The sequence below is a fragment of the Martes martes genome (genome assembly GCF_963455335.1).
Source record: "Martes martes genome assembly, chromosome: 3".
In the NCBI taxonomy this organism is placed as follows: domain Eukaryota; kingdom Metazoa; phylum Chordata; class Mammalia; order Carnivora; family Mustelidae; genus Martes; species Martes martes.
Window position 1 is genome coordinate 158,833,243 of NC_137890.1, and position 15,295 is coordinate 158,848,537.

At 41.6% G+C, this 15,295-nt stretch overlaps 1 protein-coding gene across 2 annotated transcripts in view; it reads left to right on the plus strand.

Annotated features, from left to right (window-relative positions):
• Positions 1–15,295, plus strand: part of DNER (delta/notch like EGF repeat containing) — a 277,810-nt gene that overhangs the window by 150,831 nt on the left and 111,684 nt on the right. The window lies entirely within an intron of this gene.

Here is a 15,295-nt window from a genome sequence, read left to right on the forward strand (position 1 = left end):
TCATTGCTCTCCAAGCTTGAATTATTTTCATTGATTTTTCAACCCAAGCTTGCTGCTCTATTTTGGAGGATTTCTTTACACGTGCAAGATTTGGGGGATTAAAAAAAAGTACTATGTTGTGATATGTAAAATCAGAAACAGCTGCCAGATTTAAAGGAGTTTTGCCTACAGGGCTCTTTCAGGTTGCTAAATTAAATACAAATGGAAGAAGTATGGGCTTCTGTATTTAGATGAGTATAATATTATACTTCCATTTTTTTACCAAAAGAACAATTCATTTTACCATTTAATCAAATATACCCCATTAAAGGCAGCTTGGTTGAAATTCACAGGATGGAGCCATCAGTTGCTTTGCTGTATCCTATTAGAAAGGATCTTCCACTGACCCCGGCCCTGTGATGTGGGCATTTTCTTCACCCAAATTACTGGATGCAGATATGAAGACTCTCAGGAATTAACTTAAATGATTTCAGTAAGGGCTGAAATTTCAACGTTTTATAGGACTTCCAAAGGCACTAACATTTAACTTCATTTTGATCAGTAGGCATCATATGATGGTATCATTTTTGTCATCTAGCTGGAGACAGAGTTCAAGGCGACAGCAGGTACTCATGTGTTTGAGGAGAGCTGTCCCTGAACTTGGCCCAGACAAGGTCAGTGTGGACTTCCACATTGGTACAGACCATGCTGATGAAGTATGAGGCTTCATGGCCCTGTGGCAGCCAGTGGACATGTCAGCAGATCAGAGGTCAAGGTCTGACTCTGGCACTTACTGATACTGAGTCGCTTAATTCCCCAGAGCTTTATAATCACAGTGATGTACAACTAGCCTCTGTGAAAGCTTGGGGTTTTTACAGGGAGCCGAGAGGCCATTAAGGAGATGGGTCTTATCCCAGCGATGGGAATGGTGACAGTGTCCACGTCACAGAGTCGAAGCACCTGCAAAACCAGGGCTTATCTGGGACACATCCCAGTAGAATCCGACATGAGATCATTTATGTGGAAGTGTTGTGTAAAGTCCTTTACAGATGAAAGATGGCACCCAACCAAAAAAATGGTGCTTGTTACCTCCATCACTGGCCTCCTTCCCGTGACCCTTGTTGCACTCAGCGCTCTAATCCACTCATCCTTGGAAGTTTCTGCCTCCATGCATCCTCTTTTGAACTACCCAGGAACACTTCTGGCCTGCACAACTGACTTTGACTGACTGTAGTGGAAATCGTTTGGGGCCAGACTCATGTTTAATTTCCTTTTCAGAGTCCCAATTTTAAAGGATAATTGTTGGGAGAAAGTTGATGCTAGAATTTCTGAATCCAAGTTACTAGCATGTGCTCTGTACACTAGCATTTTTGGGGGGGATTTGTTTTGTTTTTAAGACCTGTTGTATGACAAGAGTTGGTGCTGTTGGCCACAAATAAGTGGACGATGGGCTGTTTGCCTTATTTCTTACCTGTCGTTTTGAAGTGCGGCTTAGTTATGTGAATTTTTAATTTTGCAGTTAAAAAAATAAAACTGTTGACAAATATCACTTTTAGCCCAAAATACTCATGAATATGTAATTGTTCCCCAAAGAGAACCTTGTTTAAAGAGTCTTCTAAAAAATACAAAAAACCATGGTTATCTGCCAGCGATAGTGAAAGAGATAAATTTATTTTGAAATTTTTATTATGAAGGCCTTTACTTCTGAACAGAAGATTCTTGATTTTTTTTTTCTAAAATGCTTTTAAAAAAATAAAAGTAACTTGACATTGGTTCAGTGTAGTTGTCCCTGAGTGGGCTAGAGGCGAGGAGGGGCCGGTTGCTGTGCTGGCGTAAGATTCAAGGATGTCTAGGGAGGTCCTTTCATCCCCAATTTTCTTGACACACCAGGCTGGAGGGATGCCTGGAAACCTGTTATTTGAGCTTAATTCCTGTGTAATAAAGGCCTGATTTCCTATTTAAATGCAAATGTCCCTAAAATGGTATCACACTAAGGTTTTCTCTGTCATTAAAACTGGAGTAACTTAGTTTCGTAAGGGGTTGGTTTTAGTAGGAGAGAGAACAGTAGATAATTCTAGGTGTTGGATGTGAGAATAAGGAGCTGGGTTCGGGGAGGTGAGATTTGTTAGCAAATCTGAGCCCTGTGTTTGGCTTTCATTTTTCCCCAGTTTAGATACAGGGGAGGCTGGCGTCATTTGAGCCAATCGATCTTCCCTATGACCCTGCAATTGCACTGCTGGGTATTTACCCCAAAGATACAGATGTAGTGAAAAGAAGGGCCATCTGTACCCCAATGTTTATAGCAGCAATGGCCACGGTCGCCAAACTGTGGAAAGAACCAAGATGCCCTTCGACGGATGAATGGATAAGGAAGATGTGGTCCATATACACTATGGAGTATTATGCCTCCATCAGAAAGGACGAATACCCAACTTTTGTAGCAACATGGACAGGACTGGAAGAGATTATGCTGAGTGAAATAAGTCAAACAGAGAAAGTCAAGTATCATATGGTTTCACTTATTGGTGGAGCATAACAAATAATATAGAGGACAAGGGTAGATGGAGAGGAGAAGGGAGTTGAGGGAAATTGGAAGGGGAGGTGAACCATGAGAGACTATGGACTCTGAAAAACAACCTGAGGGTTTTGAAGGGGCGGGGTGGGGGGAGGGTGGGGGAACCAGGTGGTGGGTATTAGGGAGGGCACAGATTGCATGGAGCACTGGGTGTGGTGAAAAAACAATGAATACTGTTATGCTGAAAATAAATAAAAAATTTAATTAAAAGAAAAATCGTCTGAGACAGATGTAATGCCCAAACACACTAAACTACTTTTATTCTGGGGGAGCCTGAGAAAGTGTAGAAACACTCATCTGATGACATAAATGACTTGGAGCCCTAGTCCATAGCAAAAGCTCATTTATGCGTTGCTCAGAAAAGAGAGGAATTTAACCCAACTAATGGGTTTTTTTTCCCCTTTCCAATATAAGCATCTAAAAATTATAATTAGGAAACATTATTTGAGATTGATTCCCATACTGAGGACTGCTGTGGATGGCAGCCACATGGTAAGATGTATTGGCCTTTGTCAGAGCCTATGAGCATGAGAGAGGAAGACAACTTGAAGCTTTTTTTTTTTTTAAGATTTTATTTATTTTATTTAGTTATTAGAGAGAGAGAGAGAGAGAGAGAGAGATCACAAGCAGGAGGTAAGGGTAGAGGGAGAAGGAGACTCCCCACTGAGTGGGGATCCCAATGCAGGGCTCGATCCCAGAAGCCTAGGGTCATGACCTGAGCTGAAGGCAGATACTTAGCTGACTGAGCCACCCAGATGCCCAAGAACTTCATGTTTTTGTGCGACACTTATATGGATCTATGTTTAACCCAAGGACTTCCACACCCCACAGTCCTCTGACATGAGATTTCATCACCCCATCCAATGATAGACATACTGAGGCTCAGGGGAATTAAGTATGTATTTTCTTTTCTTTCTGAAGAACCTAAATCCAGTATCCTATTCTAAGAGTCATACGTGCAATGGAAGAGAAACTATCAGCATCAGAAATGGTTAAAATATGATACACGGACCAAGAAATTTTGAAAGGGAGATATGAGCAGTGTTCATGTTCCTATATTCAAAATCTGTGTGCAGATTTTTCTTTCTTACTCGGACTTGGAGGATTAAAGTAGTCCATGGAAGAGATCATTTCATGTGAATATTATAGATTAATAAAAATAGTCTGAAAGCAAGCAAGATTTGTCGTGCCTATGAACTAAAGTAATTCTTTTGGCACCCTGAGTTAGATATTTTGATGAGCTTTTCCTGGAAATTATTAGAATGATTTTTTTTCTAATTATCTTGAGGAATGCCTTTATTAGATATAATCTGCTTTTTGTTCAGGATTAAAATGATGAAAGCAGCCAATGTTTAATGAGATAAGATTTAATTAAAATGAAGATAGGGCCTTCCCACCTTTGTGGTTTTATTTCAGTTTGTGTCCATGTCCATTCAATAAAGTAAGAAATGCATTCGTTAGATCAGGGACTCAGAATAAAATCTTTGACAATAAAATGAAGAAATAGTTTTTTTTTTTCCCCTCTCCAAATACTGAGGAAATGTTTTTGTCAAATTTTATGTCTCAGGGATTACATAATCAAGACAAAACTTTAGGAGTTTAGTTTAGGACAATTACTCTTATTTTACGAGTGATATATTCTTACTTCAATAGGAAATCAAAGGGCTGAAGCACTGCTTTTCCCTTCCATACAGAAGGCTGAACTGATCCCTTCAATGAGCTCTTCTGTGTTTTGCTTATTTGTCCCCACCTCTCTCTTGGACTGGATTTGAGCCTATCCACAGAAGTACATTTACTACAAAACAACCTAGAGAGGAGGAAGACAGATGGGAAGAGGGAGGCAAAGAAGAATTATAGGTCCGATGGGAAAACAAAGCCAGGTTAGTTGTGCATGTACAGAGGAAAGACCCTTAGACTGGGCAAGGTTGGAACTGGGCACACACGCTTTGGTTAGGCGTGGCCCGTGGATGTAATTGACCGCCCACGTGAGGAGTCTGAGGGGCATGAGGAGAAACAGGGAAAACAGGGAAGGGGACGGAGAGAAGAAAGGAGGACCACACACCCAGGGGTTTCCGCGAGGACACCTGTCATTTAGGCGGACGTCACACAGTTGGACTATCTCCTCATCTCTGAATTTTGGGTGTCAAATGGGGACAAAGCTCTTGAGTCCTTGAGAGCCTAAAGGGACAAAAGATGCCACTCATGACTGACCTAAGGAGAGACCCAGAGCCATCGGAGTGTTTGAAACAGTCAGGGCAGGGAGCTGGGGGTTCTCTCTGAGGGAGCAGGTACTGTACCTTTAACATGGGCCCGGTGTGGGCAGCTCCCATGTGGTCTCCCCATGTATTCGAGCGCTGTGGTTTACTTTCAGTGTCGTTTCTTTTAATAGATCCTAGAATCAGATTTCCTGGGCTCAGATTTCAATTCTTCGATTATTAGCCAGCAGACTTTGGTCAATTGACTCAGCCTCTCTGTGCCTCATTTCGCCCAAATACAGCACTGGGATAACAACTACAGTGAGGATAATTGCATTTTGCAAAGCCCTTCTAACAGCACATATTGAGTGTTCAGTAAAGGTATTCGGTAAAGATGATAGTGATGATGACAGTGACACAGATCTATTTCTCTAACTAGCTTGTCAATTCCCAGAGCACATGACCTATGCCTTCAATGTCTCTGTACGTGCATTGCCAGCCTCTCCAGAGGGCTGTTGTTCAGTGAGTGTTGTGTATACTGTAGGATAATGACTTCTGTATGCAAGCATCAAATATTTGTGAAGGACTGAGGTGGCATTTGAGGAAGATTGCTCTGAAAATAGTTGGAGGAATAAGCCAGAAAGTGCATGTCCGTTCTGGGCTGAATTGGCAAAACTCACATGTTAAAGTACTCACCCCTAGTGCCTGAGAATAGGACTGTATTGGGAGATTAGACCTTTAAAAAGACAGTCAAGGGGGGCTTGGGTGGCTCAGTTGGTTAAGTGACCGACTCTTGATTTCAGCTCAGGTCATGATCTCAAGGTCATGACATCAAGCCCCAGAGTTGGGCTCTGTGGCCAGTGCGGAGTCTGCTTGAGATTATCTCCCTCTCTTTGCCCCTTCCCCCTGCTTATGCCCTCTCTAAATCAATCAATCAATCAATCAATCAAATTTTAAAAAAGAGACAAGGTGAGACAAGGTCATATGGGTCATATGGGTGGGGCCCTCATTATGGTGATTGGTGTCCTTACAAGAAGAAGAGATTATGACACAGACATTCACAAAGGAAAAGGTTTGTGGAGACACAGGATTATGACACAGACATTCACAAAGGAAAAGGTTTGTGGAGACACAGGGCAGAGATAGCCATTTTTGAGCCAGGGAGAGAGGTTCCCAAAGAAACCAGCCCTGCTGACACCTCAGTTTTTATTTTCCTGGTTTTCTGAAGTGTGAGATAGTAGATTTCTGTTTAAGCCACCCAGTCTGTGGTGAGAGTAGGAAGGAAACCAGTGAGGCAGATGTTAGCACCATAGGGAGACATGCGATCACTTGTAGATGGGGAGGGATAATGGGGATTTATGGCTTCCACGGGACTGAAACCGAGGTACATCAGATCTAAGATTGCGAGAAGACGAAGCCAGCCACCTTCAAATTCTCACTCAGTGCATACATGCGGCCATCACCCCCCTTCTCAGGATGGTGTTTGAACCACACCCCTCGTACTTTGTAACTCAATTCCTTGCATTTTCCAATATCTTAAATTGTAAGAAATGTCTTTGCAACGAGACTAAATCCACTTCTCACTGCTTCTGACCAGCTGTGTGACCTTGAGCAAGCTACTTAAACTACTGTTTGTGAAACAGAAAAATCACTCTGACCTTGCAAGACTGTTGGGAGGATTAAGTGTTCTTCAGCGTGGTGCTTGGCTTATGGCAGGCCTTTCTTCAATAAATGGCGTTTGGGTACCCTGCCCTGTCTCCATCGGATTCTCATCTTTAGAAGAAGTTACCACTCATCATCTTTGCTTTACACTTAAAAATGTAACTGAAGGGCGCCTGGATGGCTCAGTTGGTTAAGCGTCTGCCTTTGGCTCAGGTCATGATCCCGGGCTCCTGGGATTAAGCGTCCCCTCATTGGGCTCCCTGCTTAGCAGGGAGCCTGTTTCTCTTCTCCCCACTCACGCTCTCTCTCTGTGTCAAATAAATAAATAAAATCTTTTTAAAAAAAGTAACTCAAGGTAGGTTTTCCATCTGAGGTGACTTGAGGAAAATGGTAGGAAAGATCCTTATTCTTCAATGAATTCCTTCTCATCAATAATTTATACATCAAAGTGTCTATTTTATTAAAGCTATTTCTTTACCATTTTCTTTTCATGTAGCAAAGGAAATAACTAAAAGACTAAATGGAATTTTAAAATAAGAAATTAAAATGGCATGTCATTTACTTGTGGAATCAGGCTGGTTTTTTTAATAGGGAAATTCAATAAAAGATGAATTTTCAGTGACATTCTTTTTTTTTTTTTAAGTCAAACTTTACTTTTACTAATGGATTAGCACTTTTCATCAAATAGATACACAGATACTGGTGAACTGAAGATCCAGGCTGATTATGTGGAAATCTTGGGCCTAATTATGGCAGTGCTCAGCCTGCTGAGAACAGAGAAGTTGCCAGGATATGGTTAGAAACCGCTTTTGAATGTCTCCATTCTGCCAATCCATATATCCACTTTGAGACAGAAAGCCTTTTGCAAAATTTCCTGAAAGACATTTACTTTCTTCTCCCTTGAGTAATAAAGTAAACTTTGCTGTCCTTTGGAAGGAAAGAGCAGGGCTCATTTATTATTGTTCCTGTTTTTCAGAATTTAACATTTAAGCCAAAGAAATGAATTCTAGGAATTTTTGAATGTCACATTTTGAATTTCATATTTAGATGATCTCCATGTTTTCTAAGCTTAGTTTTTTGTTTTTTTTTTTTAAATAAGCGGCTATGTTTGCAATTAGTGAATCCAAATAGAAGAGGGATAGTGTGTTTAAGGTTAATGGGAAATAAGATAACATAAGCAATGTGAGCATGTTGTTTAAATTCCATGTGTAGTAAATGAACAGTAAGACCTAGTGGACAGGCAAGAATTTTAAGAATGTAAATCATAGTGAGTTTTCCTTTGAGGTAATTTACTGTGTCCCCAGCAGGGGGCAACACTTTGTCTCTCTGGTTGGGCTTTGTCTCTCTGTATGGCCTGGACTTAGGAAAAGGCATATGTAGGGATTTTCACATAGTAATAGGAATTCTCAGATAGTCTCTTAAATTTTATATCCAAATAATCCTTTCTGTCTTTTGAAATACAAAATCTGGGTTTTTTAGTAAAAGGCTAAATCCTGCCTAAAAGACTGTGCTAGTTCTGACCCATTAGTTATAGCTCACCTATGCTGAATCAAATGAAAATGTGTTCTGTGATGACTGCTTTTTATCTAGGTTTTAGTGTCTATCAGTGTTATAGGGTTTTTGTTCCCTTAATGTCCACGATTCTTGGTCACGTTGTTTCAAAGAATGAGGAGTAGATCAGACAGAGAGTGGGGGGCAACAAGCCAATTTTATTGAGCAAGAGTGTAAAGCTCCTGGAGAGCAAGGGGTCCCCGAGAGGGTTGCCCCCAGAGTTTCTAAGTTTAGGGGTTTTTTTTTTTTTAATATTTTATTTATTCATTTGACAGAGAGAGACCGCAAGTAGGCAGAGCAACAGACAGAGAGAGGGGGGGAAGCAGGCTCCCTGCTGAGCAGAGAGCCCGATGTGGGGCTCGATCCCAGGACCCTGGGATCATGACCTGAGCCAAAGGCAGAGGCTTAACCCACTGAGCCACCCAGGCACCCCAATTTAGGGATTTTTCTAAACTTTTTTGGTGGAACTACCTTCAGCAATCAGGGCGTGCTCAAGTCGTGCCAATCAGGGCTTTGGTCACATATCTGTCTGCCAATTAGGTTAATGTCCTGTGCTGATGGTCTTTTTTGGCCTACAGCTGTGGGCCTGGGTTTAACTTAGGTCTTAACTACCCCTTGCCCGTGATATTGACAAATGCTTTGTGGTTAATTGTCTTATTTTAGGACGTTTTGCAGAAGTCATTTCTGCAAAGACCACAAAGCAGAATGTCAGTGTGGTTCTGTCTAATCTGCAAAACAGAATGTCAGTGCTCTTTGATCTTAGCTGTCCTGACTCCATGTTTCCTCAATGCGGACCCTGGCCCTGACTACCTACCTGTCCAACTAGCTCCTAACATCAGCTATGTGATTTCAGACCCAAATGACCACCCAGCCAGGCTCCTAGGAGCTGGAATAATAGGTCCTTGACTGAGGTCCTTGCCAGGATGAGGCTCCTGTGGCCTCCATCTGCACAGATCCAGGGTCAGTACATTTTGGGGTGATGGGACAACTCAGGCTGGAATCTGAGTGATCCTGCATTGTTACAGGAGACAATGGGGACTCACGGCCTTCTTTGCCTAAAATCTGCTTAAGACAATGTAAGCTCTGAGCATAAGGGTCTGCAGAAGGCCCCTACTTGGGGAATCGTCTTCATGAACAGTTGCACTTGGAGCTCTCCCATGAAAAGAGCAGAAAGAGGACAGAGCTTTCTATTACTAGGAAGCAGACTCCACGTCTTGATCCTGTATCTAGAGAACTCGTCTAGAGAAGTCTGAATATTTACCCATAGGCTCTGCAAGCAGTAATTTCTGTCCTTGCTGAGGCCTGGGCTGGGTGTGCCCTGCTCGTGGCCTCTGCATCCTGGGGAAACAGAGCAGCCAAGTCTTCCCTGGCACAGAAATGGCAGCTTCAAGAAGACTCTGCTGTTTAGAGGGAACTGTGCTGACTTACATGAGTCCTGTTGCCCACCGGAGAAAGCAAATAGTCCTCTGGGGCAAGCAGAGCTTTTCCTGACATTTGGAGATGAAAGAAGTTTCTGGACTAGGACTTAACATCGAGGGACACTCTGTGACATGCACACAAGGTTCTCTACAACATCCCTGCTGTAAAGGCAGGAGCAGACTCCACAGGGAGGAGCTGGACACAGGATGCGGAGTGTGATTCTCATTTTGTGAAGTTTCATCTTTCCTTTCTTGGGACTTAGCCAGACCCTTAAAATAAAAACCATGTTCTTCCTTATTGTGGAAAATTTCAAGCCTATCCCAAAGTGAGAATAATTTGGCAAGCCCCCGTGTCTGTGTCACCTATCTCCAACAATTATCAGTTCATTGGCTAGAGTTTGGACCTTGCCAATGTTCATACATTGAACTACAATTAGCCCAGATGTTGTTTGGAAGAGGGCTGGCCCCTGGTGGAAATGGAAATTGGCCTGGGGGGTCCTTTAGCCAGGAGTGGCTCAGATAATCTCCTTTCCCTTCTCAAAGGTTGAGGGGTCCGTTACTCACCGTCTGGCTTGGGAATTACCCTCCACATTCTATTCCAGTATCCCCTTGAGTAAGAATGTGTGGACGAAGAATCTGTAAGTGACTGTGGTGCTGTCTCAGCGAAGCACGAGATCCTCAGAGATAGACAAGGACGTGGGGGAAGAGGACCCCTTACCTGCACAGGACTCTCCTTGAAGATGACCTTCAAGCAGCCCCTAATGAAGTCAGCTTAATTCAGTGAACAGTCGAGCATCTATTATGTATGTGTAACTTAAGTCCCAGATATCAAGGACCCCCAGTCCTGGGGAAAAATCGTCCAATCAAAGTTTTCAAGTCTGCTCAGGAGTGATTAGGCACTTTACATACAAGAGATACATTCATCCTTCAGGAAGGATATTTTTATTCAATTTTGAAACCTTATTTGAACACCTTTGGTATTATTCTTTTTTTTTTTTTAAGATTTTATTTATTTATTTGACAGACAGAGATCACAAGTAGGCAGAGAAGCAGAGAGAGAGGAGGAAGCAGGCTCCCCGCTGAGCAGAGAGCCTGATGTGGGGCTCGATCCCAGGACTCCGAGATCATGACCTGAGTCGAAGGCAGAGGCTTAAACCACTGAGCCACCCAGGTGCCCCTACCTTTGGTATTATTCTTAAGACTAAAAGAAATTAGAATCAGTGAACCAAAAGGATAGTCAGTGATGCCGACAAGGAAGGCAGGCAGACAGCAAGAGAGGAAGTAGACAAACTACACAATCTGGAGCAAGAACCAAAATACAACAGTTATTGGGGTTATTTTAGAGTTGGGGTGAAAGGCGCCCCACGTGCATCTCTGGTACACAGACCAACGCGGTGATGATAGGACAATATTCAGCTATGCATGGGAAAGGCTTGAAATCGATGATACACATTTAAGACTTGACCTTACACTCACCGGCTGGGACACCTTCCAAAATGTATCTGACCTCCCTGTGGAGTCTGTTCTCAATTCCTAAAATGGATGTGATAACAGCCACCTGACAGAGGTGGTAAAGATTAACAAGATACTTCAATGTCAGCAAGCTCTATAAACAATGAGATTCCGTGTCCAGTCAGCTGGGGCTTTTGTGGTTATACTGATGTCACAGGGACGCTAACAAGAGATAAGTGTGTTTTCTGTATACTTTGTTTAAGGGAGAGAGTAAGACAGAATGGATGAATTCTGACCCTGAGAGAAAGAAATAAAGCTCCTCAGAAAACTCGTCTCTGTGGGATGATTTGTTTGTAACAATTAGGCTTTACTGAGAAGTGACAGGTGCAGAGAATGAAACGGGAAAAGTGAGATGGGTCAGATCGTCAAGGACCTTGTGTGCCATGCTGGGGAATTTGGACTTTCTTATCACACATTTGACTCCATATTTCATGAAGTTCTTGGAATATTAAAAAATACAAAAACATAAGTCAAGAGAAGATGTAAATTATAACGTAACCTCCCAGTTAGAAAGAGGACAAAGCCATAGAGGTCACAGAGCTGGAGGTAGCTGTTCAATTCAAACTTCCGGTTGACTCTAAGCATGCTGTGGCCAAATCAAAAAGGAGAAAAAGAATGGACAGTCACATGATCCGCATTGTTCCTGAGGACAAAACATCAGCTTTTATGACAAGCAAAACTTTTACTGGCACTTAACTGAGCGAATTTCTTGGGGAAGACTTTATAAAGGAGGCCCAAAATGATGAGTGGTGTAGAACGTTCTCGCCATCATCTTCACCGTAAACACAGTAGGAGGCTTAATGGGCTTGTTTCTTATAGGACTCCTCTCTTCCCCTTCCCAACTTTATTTTCCCCCATGGCATTTATCACCTCACTTACTACATTATTTACTTGTTCATTTTATTTATCATCAACCACCTACACTGGATTATCATTTCTAAGACACAGTCTTGTTCATTTGTGTGTTTCCGGGTCCTAGAACAGCACCTGGCCTGGCGCATGGTAGGTGCTCAGTCAGTATTTGTCGTGTGGGTGAACAAATGAATGCAGGTGTGACTAAAACTTTTTAAACCTCAAAGTGAGCTTCCCACCACTGGGAAATTTCCATTAATGTACAAATGGAATATTTGATGTCAAGCTGTTGGGGAAATTGAGATTCCGCATTGGGTTTTAAGATTAATCTCTGGGGGTCACTTCTCATTTTACTTAAAAAAACTTTCACATGTAAATATACAATGATTTTGCAAGGAAATAGCTTTCTGTAATTTAGCTAAGCTACTAACTTTATTTCTAAGTGAGGGGAGAAATGGGCAGAGCCAACTGTGTGCTGAGCAGATAGCCTAATGTGGGTCTCCATCTCTAGACCCTGAGATCACAACTTAAGCCAAACCCAAGACTCACTCAACCAACCGAGCCACCCAGGCACCCCACCCCACTAAGCTACTAATTATAAGTAAGTCCATTTTGTCTTTTATGCTGGTTAAGTCATTTGGACCTAGATTAGTGCTGGCATAGTGGGTTAATCTTCTTAAGGTTGGTATAACAGTTTACAACTTTCAGTGATCACAGTTTCCCACAACAAAGATGCTAATAACATAATTTCCTAGTAAATATTCATGGCTTCTTACAAATCAAGTCTTGAAACTTAATATTAAAACAAACCTCTTAATATTTTTAAGAAAGCTCATTGTTCTTAGAAAATAGACTTAAGAAGAAATCTAACTTTATGGACCATATGATAGAGAATACATAAAAACTGAAGTAGAATTTTATAGTCATGGGTATGTAAACATTTGTTAATCTTCCTTATCCATCAATCAAAGTTTAAGAATCAATTCTATGTTTTGTTTGGTCAAAAACAATTGTTTCAACAGTTTCTTAATGTTACTTTCAACCTTCTGGCTTAAAACAAAGCAAAACAAAATGTGTGGCTTTTGTTTCAGCTTTAGATTTAATAAAAGCTAACTTGAAGATATTTGATTTGGTGTTTTTAATAATTTATTTCCACAAGCAACATATTTTCCATGGGACAAAGCTGATGAATTATATGCAAAATGTATCCCCCAAATAGCCAAAGAAATTGATCTGCAATATGGAACTGCTGGATACAAACCAAGTAAATTTCAGAGGACAGCTGCCAAAAATAATGACACAGTAATTTATGAAGATGCTGAGGCCCATTTTGGAATTGTATGTGGCCAGCACACACAGTGTTTACATTTCAAAGGCAGTCAGGAATCTGCAGGTGCACCAAGGGCTCCAGACACGTCCCTGCAAATATCAAAGGTGTACTCTGTTGCACATTTGGGCAAGGATGAGATTTTTCCTTTAAAGATAGTCTAGAGAAAGAGTTTCCTATTTAAAAGACTGCTTTCTAATAGCCTTGATGCAGCTTCTTCCAGCTTTGAACTACAAAGTCCATGCAAATGCACACAAAACGGGGAAAAAAACCCCACCTCACAATATCATGAAAAAGCAGATAGGGAATCTACTGTTGCTAGCTGGCAGAGGGAATTTCCGTTTGCCACAAAGAGGTGCGAGAGAGGATGGAAATAGAAGGCAGACAATTTAACTCTAACTGAAGAAGAAAAGCCATTGCTTTTATTCCACCTGTTCTGGTTTCTAAGATATAGTTGAAGAATGTGTTCTTAAACTTAGGAAGAATTGATTATGCAGATTACAAGGATTTCTCCTGTTCCCTTAACAAAAAAATATCCAGTTAACAAAAGAAACACACCTACACAATATCTGGCCATTTGGTAGAGCTAAAGGTTGTTTGACAGGTGTCTTGACTGATTACTGAGGTCACAGGTCTGTCCACTCCCGGTTTAGTTACTTTTGGCAAGTGGCATCCTGTTAGAGTATAAACTATGATATCAGTGTGCAAGGGACAGTTTTTCTTAGAAAAGGTGTCTGTTGGGGATGGGGCAAGTTAGATGGAAAGCACTAGAAGTATAGCTACAAATAGACTGTGTCCGTAATACGATTTTGCTTAATGTGTCTGTGGGCCTTCTTTCCAGGAACGCAAGGTTGGGTGAGGTCTAGGGCATCTAAGCAGTCAGATATTGCTAGACAAAGAGAAAAAGAAATAGATACGGTTTTTAAAGAAGCTAAAATGGCATTTGATAAAATTCATTCCTCATTCTAGCTTTCCGCTTAGTGATAAATTCTACAGATCTCCCTTTGAAATCAAGCTTATTCTAGAAGAACCAGCAATGCAACCAATGAGGGCTGATGAGGGCTGGAAAAGGCAGGCGGGGGGCAGAGAATGTTACCATTATTTGCAATTGACACGCAATTTGGGGGGGGGGTTGTTTTATCTAGAAAACCTGAGAGCATCAAGTAAAAACAATGACCAATTGAGGGCTCAATGTGATGACCAGTAATAGAACTCAAGCATTTTATATACCAGTCATGATTGCTAGCAAGTTTGATGGGTATTACAGGAAAAGGATGGGGAAAATATTTTGTATATAAATATAAATATAAATATAAATATATATTTGGTATCTCAATCAAGTTTAATATCTAATATATTATATATATATATATATATATATATATATATATATATATATAAAGAGAAGAATGGAGAACACTTTCTCCTTCCAGGAGGAAGGAAGGCATCATGTTGTGCCTGGGGGTCCGGGCCCTGGTTGGGGATTTTGAGTTAACAACACCTGGAGAAGAAGGGGAGAGTCTCTCTCTGAGATTAGAGACGGGACTGGGGCTGGGGAGAGGGAGGTGGGAGGAAGGGTGGGTTGGGGCGAAGTTATAGGTGGGGCTTTGGACCAGTAGGGATTTGAACACCTGCCTGATGTGGAGGCTTGGGGAGTGCTGGGAAGATGCATTTTTCTGTCTTGTTTTGATTTTTTTAAGTATTATGTTTTGTTTATGCTGTTCTCCTTTGTTTCTTCCACGCCCCTCTGCAGTAACAACCTACATTGCTTCACACAGGGTTTGGGACCCCATTAGTGGTTTTTTTTTTTTTTTTTCAGATGGTCACCACCCCCAGGCATTAAGGTGTGAAGAAGAGATCAGGAAGGCTCTGTTTTATTTGGATTTTACAACTATCTCAGGAATGAAGCTTCCAACCAAATGCAGTGCTCTGGGTCTGAGTTATGGTCTTTCACTAAGATAGCAGGAACGCCATAAACCAAACAAGACATTTACTAGAATTATACTCTTTTTAATCTTCCCTTGCACTCAGTTTGTCTATATAGCTGTATGTTGACCCTGAAGGTAACTTACAAGGTGATTCAGTAAATTCCCTGCGTGCTCTGGAAGGTGGTCAGGACGGGAGATCTGAGGAGGTTTTTGTTACAAGTGCTATGGATGCTACAGGATCTGAGCTGGTTGGCTGACATCTCGTTTCATGGCTGGAGCGCAATCCATCCGCTCTA